We start from the raw sequence: 10,297 nt of genomic DNA on the forward strand, positions 1-10,297 counted from the left end.
TATAAATGTATAAACTATGTTTTATATTTTAACTCAATATTTCTATCTTTTTATCAGCATATATATTAATGATATCTTCATAAAATGGTTCATTTTCTTTCAGCTGTTGGATTAATAATTTTTCTATACTTATTGTAGACAGAGAACTTAAACGTTGTTGGGATGTACTATTCCTTAAACATGTTTTAATTCGTTTCAGGCAAGAGAAACTTCTTTCGACAGAAACACTAGTAGAAGGAATTGTTAATATTAGAGAAAATAGCTTATAAACTTCAGGCATAACTTCTTTTAAATAATCATTTTCAAAAATCTTAACCATGTCATAAATGTGTGATAGATTATGATATTTGACATCATTGTATAAGACTTCTAGTTCTACTTTTAATTTGTCCATATCTTGAAAAGTATTAGAATATGCTTTTTTAAGATTTTCTAAAGCACTAGTGGGAAAATTACACGAATAATCTTTAAATTTTGTATTATCAGCTAACTGTAAATAAATTAATTTATCAGTATCATTAAATCTATTACTTAACTGCATTAAAATATTATCAATAATTTTTATAAAATAAAATTTTAAAACTTAATTCACTATTTGAATTATTTCTTGAAGCTTTGGGAAGTTTAGTTAAGGCCACTGCTTTGTTATATAAACTCAAAAATTCTGTCTCGTTTCTTTTTTGTTTTATAAGATCACATGTAGAGTTTATTTTTCTCAAACAATATTCTATATCAAAATATTTATTTTGAAGAGTGTTAAATAGGTTATCTGTAATTAAAAATATGACACTAAAAATATGTGATAAAAATGCAAATTCAAAAGTATTCAATTGTTTTAAATGACCAACTGATCCACTAATAGTTTCAGATGGTGATTTAGGATTGTGTATAATGGTTTCAAAAACGGTTTTTAAGTTGTTCCACTCTTTAACTACTAAATGTAAAATCTTTGAACGCGATGCCCATCTAGTTTGAACAAACTGGGGAATGCGTTTCCCTATAATACTGTCAACTACATTAGTGTGAGATGTTGAATTATGAAAGAATGTACTTGTCATATTAGCGAAAAATATGCGACATTTTTGGTTATTACTACATCCATGTTGTAATACTAAATTTAATCTATGTGCTAAACAATGGGTAAATAAAGCATTAGGGGCAATTTCTTTTATCCGGGCTTGTAAGCCGTTTAAATTTCCAGCCATCACACTAGCACCATCATAGCACTGACCAACCAATTTGTTTTCAATACTGAACTCTTTTAAAAGGGAATTGATTAAATTAAATAATTTATCGTGTTCACTAATAACATCTACAACACTAACGGTGTTTTTTTCTAAATTTTTTAGATTTAAATAGTTATGAACATGATCTTTAGAAGCTTCGTGTCTTTGAATACTTCTTGAGATATTTTTAAAGTCACAGTAACCTGATGAGGTCCAAATAGAATTTGTTTGGCTCAATAAAATGCATGACCAACAGAATAATTTTTGTAAATAAAAACTTACACACAACCACGCATGTTTATTATACAAGTTTGAATTAAAAGAGCTACAAAACACTTTAGAACCTTTTTTGTCTGCAGACAAACATGTCAGAGGAGGAGTTGGTTTACCTTGCTTAATCAAATCGTTTTTGTCATTATTACTCCAACGCCTGTATGGATGTTGCTTAATAACTACTATACTGTCATATACAGAATTAATTTTGAACAAAAATAATGAAACTAATATGTATAAAAATATATTAACTAATAACTTATGAAAACTAAATAAAACGCCAAATAGGATGCCGGTATCAGAATCAAGTAAAACATATAGTGATATCAAATTAGGAATGCTGATAAATGATTTAGTGATAACGGGAAATGGCGTTTTGTTGTTGGCAGTGTCGGTGCTAAACGATTAATAAAACTATATATATTTATTTAAAAGTGACATTTATTCCGCAAACATTGCGTGACCGATTGGAAATTATTCATTTAAAAGGGTACACTGGAGTATGTTTTTTTTAATTTTATTTTTATTTAGACTAAAATTGTAATTGTCTTAATGGTCATATAACTGAGAACCAGTGGCAGACTTACGGGGAGGGGGGTATACGTGGGTTGTATCCCCCCTAGGGCCCTAACAGTACACAAAAATATAACAGTCACACCTAATGAAGTACTCAATATTCTTTCACTGTCCTCGAGAAAATTAGACTTTGTTTTGTAATTAAGAATCCAAACTTTTGTTTACATGCAACATGTATATAATTATATGAATATATGTTTATATTGAATAGGTATGGATGTTATAATCTGTATTCCCCCTCCCTAACCGTTGAAAAATTCTAGATACGCTACTGCTGAGAACATGATATTGCATGACAAATCAAGCTTAATAAAATAATGTAAATTTTATACCTAATATCATTTGGACAATACTATTAACAGTTTTTTGGAAGAGAGTATAGATTGAATATTAAACAAAATATTTAGAGAATATAGAACTTTAAGAGAGAATTCTGTGAAGTAGAAGAACATTAAAGAATATATGGTCAATATAAAAAATTGGTTATGATTTATTATTAATTTAATCTTATATATGAATTTAAGGACTTTACAGTAACACTGTTTTAGTTGTATGCTAATATAAAAATAGATACCTACACTATTAGTGTCACACGTTAAGATTGAGTTGTAAATTTTCGTTTTTTTTTAACTATCGTAATTAAGTTTTCGTAAAAAATCGTCAGATACTATTAATAAACTATGTTATATTGTTTCGTTAAAACTAATTTTATAGCTAACTTTTATTTAATTAACAATACCTTTATATACATACTGTATATTATATCGTACATGTTGCTGTATAAAATATTTACAGCATCGCATTTTGTAATACTCTAACTATTTAAAAATGTATTTTATCGAAGGAAATGAGAAAACTACATACTATTCGATTGAATGTGTTTATTAATTTGTTTTTTGTTATGAGCTCTAATATTTTGTTTACAATAAAATCCTATAATATTTGAATAAACTATGTGTTTACCGCCATACGAAGTGTGTACGGCTTATCAGTTACCGCGTTATCATTTATAACCGAGTTCGACCTAACCATGCTAGATAACAATCGCCGTCCCTATCCCAGTCGTTTATCACTATTTTCTTTCATTTCGCATTTCGGATACTTTGCTGCTCGTGCCTCGTAGTTAATAATTTTGTATAATTAAAAAACTAGGTATTACAAATTTGTACTCAATATTTTTCCTTCAATTCAATCGTACGTATCGATTGGTTGCGAGTGCAGACGCCGGCTAGTATTTCGTATTGTACGTTTTTTGAGTCCCGATAGACCGGTGACTTTGGTGTTGACACGATCCGTTTACTTAATAAATACAAAAAAACACTGGTCTTTGTCGAAAAGAAAGCTTTTATGCTATTACATCTTTTTCGTTAAACCGATGCGTTTGTGGTGTAAATACGGTATACTATTCGTACGAATATAATAAAAAGCCTTATATTATTACTTGTACATTTTTAACATACCGGACATGAAATGGTGTACTCGTATAGTCTTGTCCGTGTTAAAGGTAATAAGAAATATGACATCACCAAATGTCACGTATTATAATTTATTACAAATACGATATACGTTTTTTGGTCAAATACGATGTGTCGGTAGCCAAGATTTAAAAACTATTGTCGGCTTTGTAATTTAGTAAACCGTATATTTCACCATTCGCTGTTGTAAACGATAATTATACTGGATTACACATATTTGATTTAACTTTTCTTGTGTTAATCAGTTGTGATATGCTGAACACTTTATTGAAATTTAGTTTACCTATTGTCTTTACTACAGACTTGAAAAACAACGTATGAAATGTTACACTTTTTTCTTGATTCGTATGTACTAATGTAACCAAGACGGTTGCAATGTTAACACGCTTTGACACACTGCTTATCGTTAGCTAAATATATAGGCCTTTGGTGTCACGCTTAGGATCTTTTTGGAATAGCTTGAAGGTATGTCCAAAATTTTGGTACCCTATGACAGTTATGTTTGTCGTTAAAAAAAGTAATTGTTTTAATATAAAATATAATGGCAAACCTCTTCGACACACTGCATATTGCTAAAATATTATAATATAGGTATTGACTATTATTATACTAAAAATGTACATTTTTACTCACTGTTTGTTATTAAACAAACAAGCTTAAGTTAACACTGAACCAGGACCAATTTTATTGTAACCTATAGCATAGGGTTACAAGATTTGTGTGTTCAAGAAGATCGACTAAGTAATTGTAATTAATGGATGTAGTAACTAGCTCAGAATGATGTTAGGAGTTAACAATTGAAAAATTATTCCTTGATTAAGCAATGTCAAAGTTCAGCTTTTAGAAGTTTTTAACATTTAATTTAAAAATTGGTTCCAGACTGTTAGGACAGTATTTTTAGCCTAAACAGTATTTGGACTGCTATTCTGCAACTAATCGGTAAAATAACATTATATTTAGAATTATATTAAATTAAAATTAATTTTTAGAATGAGTTTAATTTGTGCATGAAGTCTGTAAGTGAATATAATTTCTAAAAAACTGGAAGTCATAATGTGTACACAGTCTACTCTTCATTGAGTTCACAATTTAGGGTTCCTTAATGATATATGTATACTTATATTATCGGTGTTTTAACTTGCAAAAATAGGGTTCAAGGTAACAAGTATCAATAGTAGATACAACACATTCAGTAACATTTATTATTATTCATACTTAATCACTCATTATTTTTTAAAAAATGTTGCAAGCTGCCAATATGTATGACATAAACTATGCAAGTTAATGAGTATTTTGGTTTTAACGGTTATTACAGACTATAATTATTACTGAATTCTACAAATAAACCACTTGTAATTTATTGTGGGGATGTAGGCACAACGGTGACAGGCCGGTGTCCAGTGGACAAACAGTTTTTTAATAAGTTAAATCATTGCAATTTTATATCTTAAATTTTAGCGATTATCAATTAAAGAATGCTAGAAAAGAAAACTAGTACAAGAAAAAAAAATGGTTAAAAAAATAATTTTGGTTTGACCTACTGTATTTTTTGCATTTTTTAAATAATTTGTTTAAACATTTTTTTTTTTTATTGAAAATATATACAATCTGTATTTATATATACCATAAGTAAAATTTAGGGCTAATTTATTTACATAGCTGTAAGTGATTTGTGTGACTTGAGGTACCTTCTCAAACAACTAAAGTTGGATACAATTTGAGTCCAGACATAATTAGTACTAAAATTTTTCGGCGTTCTGAAAAAAAAAAATTGTAAGTATGCCACTTCATCTTTTAACAATTTTTTTTTTTCGTTAATACTAAATTGATGTTTACAATTTGATTGTATGCAAAACATTGTATTGTACATTGATCTACTTGTAAAGCTAACCTTGATTGAGTAAATTTCAATATCGTATGTGAATATTATTTTAGAAACCGAATACCGAAAACTTTTATTTAAAACACAGAACCTGTTTGAAATATTTAATGACGATTGTTTCGAAACATGTTCTGGTTATTCTTACCTGATTAATTTAAAAACAAAAACACCTACTTAATGTTATCTATTCATTAATAAACATATAAAAGAAGTAAATATTTGGTTTATTCACCTGGATCGTCTTTACAAACAATTTGTCTCAATTGTTATAGTATCCTTGTGAATGTTGCAATCTTTAAAAATATTTAATGTGAATCTGTTTTATAATTTTCTATTTTAATTAGATTAGTTAATTAAATACAAGTATAAGACATATTATTTTTACTCAATATATATTTTTGACATAACACACCGAATGAGTATAATAACTTTATATTTATAATTCGATATAATTATAATAAAATTGATTTTTTGAATGAGTGCAAAATAGTCGTGCATATAGTTTAATAGTGAATATAATTTCTAAAAAAAATTTAGGTGATATGTGCGACTTCAGGTACCCTCTCAAACAACTAAATTTGGGTGCAATTCGAGTACAGGCATAATTAGCATTACTCAATTTTTTCGGCGTTCTGAAAAAAAAAAAAACAAAAATTGTTCAGTAAATAGTCGAAAGATGAAGTGTCATCACGAAGCTATATTATTAATCAGCTGTATAAAATAAAGGTGCATAAACGGTATTTTTAAACCCCCTTTTCTTCTTCTATTTTGATTTTAAAATGTTTACAATTTTAAATAATTACTAAAATTCGTTAATTTTTTTTTTTAATTCACAAATGATTTTGAAGTAGTTAACCGCCTGAAGAACTTAAGGATAGGGAAATAATTGTAAAACGTCAAATAAAATGGACAGTTACAGCTAAAACGAAAAGAAAACCTAAAACCTTTACTTACATCTATTATTGCTTTTTCTGTATTTATCCGCTACGGCAGACTAGTGCTCACATAAATAAACTGTTTCACGCTGAAGGTTTGAGGGTTCCGACTTGCTGTAGTCGTCCAATAAGTTTGGCTGAAAAAAGGTGATTGTAAAAAACATATGTGAGTTTATATAATTTATAGAATCTGATAGTTTTCTGATGTTTGACAGAACAAGACTCGAGCGTAAAAAAAAGTCTACCTTTTTAACGGCTTTGACGAGGAATTTGCACCTGAGGCCATTACCGGTGACTAAAGTGTTCGTCCGGTTCATTTTTGTGTAGGACCAAGCCGTGTCATTTAAAAAATGTAACTTGTTACCGCGATGTTTGTATTTTTTTCCATAATCGCTTGTTGTTGTCTCAAATGAGTTAGATTCACTTGCAGGTTCGGTGCTGTAAACCGACAATTATTTAATCAAGATTAGTGATTACCATCGGCGCACGAATATTGTAGTTGAACCTGAGCATTATATTAACAAATAGATGTTCAAGTAATAATTTCAAACAACTTGTTATTTAAATAAAAATTGCCCAGGTTCAATCCTAGGGGATTAGCTTAAATAACAGGTATGGAAATGACAATTAAAATAACAAATTGTCTAAATAAATAATCGTCAATTTTCAATATAAATTGAAATAATAAAATAGCCAGCATTGTGGAATCGAAGTCACGGATTTTTCGCAATTACCTATACGGAAAGTTAAACTTTTCTTGATCAACAAATAATTATCACCAAAACAGGAAGATATTATTTGAACTTGGTAATTATTTAATATTCCTTAAGTAACTTAATGCGTTACTATTCCACTCATTAGTTAAATACTACTAACGATATGTAAAGTTTATCTACAACATACTCACACTTCGTATGCATATCTACGAAACAGATACATCGGCGGTACAGGCCAGACGATCCAACCAAAATCACCCTGATGTACCCAACGACCATGTGACGAATTTCTGGTCGATAACCGTGGTCTGTTAAGGCACAGGAACAACTTTCCTTCCACGATATTTTCATCGATCTTCAACTTGTTGGTTAAATACATTCGTGTACCATTTGCTTGCAACTAAAATTCATTAAGGGTATTACAATTAATATTCATATATATATATATTGATAAATGATAGGGCAAAGGCAACTGACGAGATCTGAGGGCCTAATATCATATACAAATGTTATATTTTCTTTTTAACAATAAGACGTCAATTATAATGCTACATAATATAATATGAATTATAAAAAATGTTTTTGACTTTTAGCGACTTTTTAGAATTAATTTTTGATTTTTTTTTTTTAACTACATATTGAGATAACTAAATCTATCGAAATTCATATTGAAAAATAAAACGTATCGCACAAGCACAGCATTTTTACGTTTAACAGTACGACCAAGTGTTTAAAGCGTATACCAACGTATTTTATCAATACAACTGTCATCTAAACTAGACCTAACGAAACTACTGACTAAAAAATATTATGATACGTTTTTATATCTTATGAACGAACAGTATATCAGTATTAAACTAACTGTAATTGTTTTGTTCAAAGTAATGATCCACGGGTACGATGGTATTTAAAAAATGTACAAGCCGATATTATTCATATTCGAAGTATTGAAAACATAAATGTCAGACTTACTATTTCAAACGAGTTTCTCTCGGAGTCGGCATACTTATATTGTTGTTCTGTGAAGCATAATGATCCACGCCCCTTAAAAGCTGAAGTCGTACGCACCATTACATCTTTCGTGAGACCTACGCCTTCTACTAACAATGTAATTTCGACGTATTGGTTGTTATCGACGATGGTAAAGTTGACAACGTTTGCTGATAACACGGCATAAACATGGTCGTCGTGAGTATATTCGTGTTGAAGCCCAGATCCACCCGTGGCGGTACCAATGTCCAACCAAAGCGATAGCAGTGCAACCAATAAGACAATATAGATTTTGAACATGGTGACGTTGTCGAATACACACAAATGAAACAGTTTTTATGATGGGAAATTCACTAAAAATGTGCAAAAGAAATTCGCGGCCGAACGAGTAAAGCCTTCGTGATCGAATGACGATTGCCAGAGCTGGTGTGTGACACAAACCTCAGCCGACCCCTCTAGTAATAATTGTTTGGCAGGCAAAGTCGTCCCGGCAATTATTGCCGTTTATTAATCCATCCCGCGAGAAACGCTAGTATTCATCGACCCTTCAATTTATCAACGGGTTCCCTTTGTTGGTATATCCGTTTGACCTTGTTTCCAGACCGGGACAATTAATACAAATTGAGCAGTGTGCATAAGCTATAATAATCTTTATTGTGATTTCTATAGCGTCGTATTTCCCATTGTCTGAACACCGGACCCCACGTCGGTGCAGGGCAATCCGGCACAGAACGAGTCATCGCAAAACATGTACTAAATCATGGACTGCCACAATGAGTTGCCAACGGACTTGATGCCGAGCAGTTCCTGGCGAGGTGGCCATCGACCCCACACTGGTAACAGCCTAAAACATCAATCAAATTAAATGTAGAAAAGAAAATGTTTCTAATATTTATAAATGTCACTTATGTTTACTACGTGGGGTTTTCCGGATACCTCGACGGTTGCGCCGCGACAAGGACGAAGGCCTTATCACCAGCCCAGAGTACACAACCACCTGGCCGTTAAATGTGGCTCCATTAAAGGCGGCTGTGCACGGGTTAGGCCGACTGTAATGCCTACGTCCTCCAACAAGTCTAATGGCACCACCGCCGTCGCTGCCAGGGACCAGACAATCCCTACTTTCTCCCTCGTTCAATTTTTTGGGTTCCTATAATAACCAATTAGTTTATTATAAAAAATGTTTATAAATAAAATATACACCAAAGCAAAAAAAAATTAACTGATAAACTGAAACTTTATGGTCGATTATCAAATTTATTTTAATTAAAAAACGATTATAGTCGTTCCAAGTGTTTGCTTAAATATTGGGGACAGGAGATAGGGGTGGGATATATAGGTAGGGGATAGGGGTAAGATATAGGAGATAAGAGATATGATGTACGTTCAACGATCAAATTAGAACTAAATAATAAATTCAAAACAGTTTAATTCTCTATATATTAAACTATGTTAAGTTACTTTTGGCCAAATAATAAACACTTCAATTTTAGCCAGAAACATGATTTTACATAATTTTTTAATCTCCTTGGCTTATGCTGTAACTGGAAGCTCCATGTAATTTTTTTTTTTAAATTATAATTCCACAGCTAATCTATATTTATTCGGTACTTCAACGGGACATGAAAATGCTCTTTCGTGGTTGCAGACACGGCTGAAAAACTTTTTCGTTACGATCTTTTGGTAACGCTTTTTTCGGTTATGTGCCAGAGCTAAGACATGAAAATGTCAAAAATAATTGAATCTTTGGGTAGGTAATCAGCTATTTTACATCAAAACATAAATAAACAACATAAAATGTGTATGTATAAAAAATCAATGGTAACGATAACTTGAAAAAATGTATACCCTCATATCTTTATTACATCCTGTCTTTGCTACTTCTACGTATGTCACCACCTACAAGATTTGTATTTCCTAATATTATTATTGGTTTTTCACGTGTAGACTCAAATACTTATAGTTTTGTCAATGCACAAAAAAATGTGAACCTAATACATACACTCTGTCCTGCGAATTTATTTTAAGTCGACGAGCTCACATAACTTAACGGAGTAATTTCCATGATATGCTACTAAATATTTTTAATCTATTATTATGACAATTTATAATTTAATATATTCAATCTTTGGTATTAAAATTGTTTTAAAAAATTACAAAAATCGAGTGTTTTTGTCTATAAATAAATTATAATGTACGTAATCTATGGACAGGACTGGTTTTG

The sequence above is a fragment of the Adelges cooleyi genome, unplaced genomic scaffold (genome assembly GCF_023614345.1).
Source record: "Adelges cooleyi isolate 19-005CV unplaced genomic scaffold, UGA_ACOO_1.1 ACOO_flye_CR_arks_rails_tigmint_CR_PRNA_332, whole genome shotgun sequence".
NCBI lineage: Eukaryota > Metazoa > Arthropoda > Insecta > Hemiptera > Adelgidae > Adelges > Adelges cooleyi.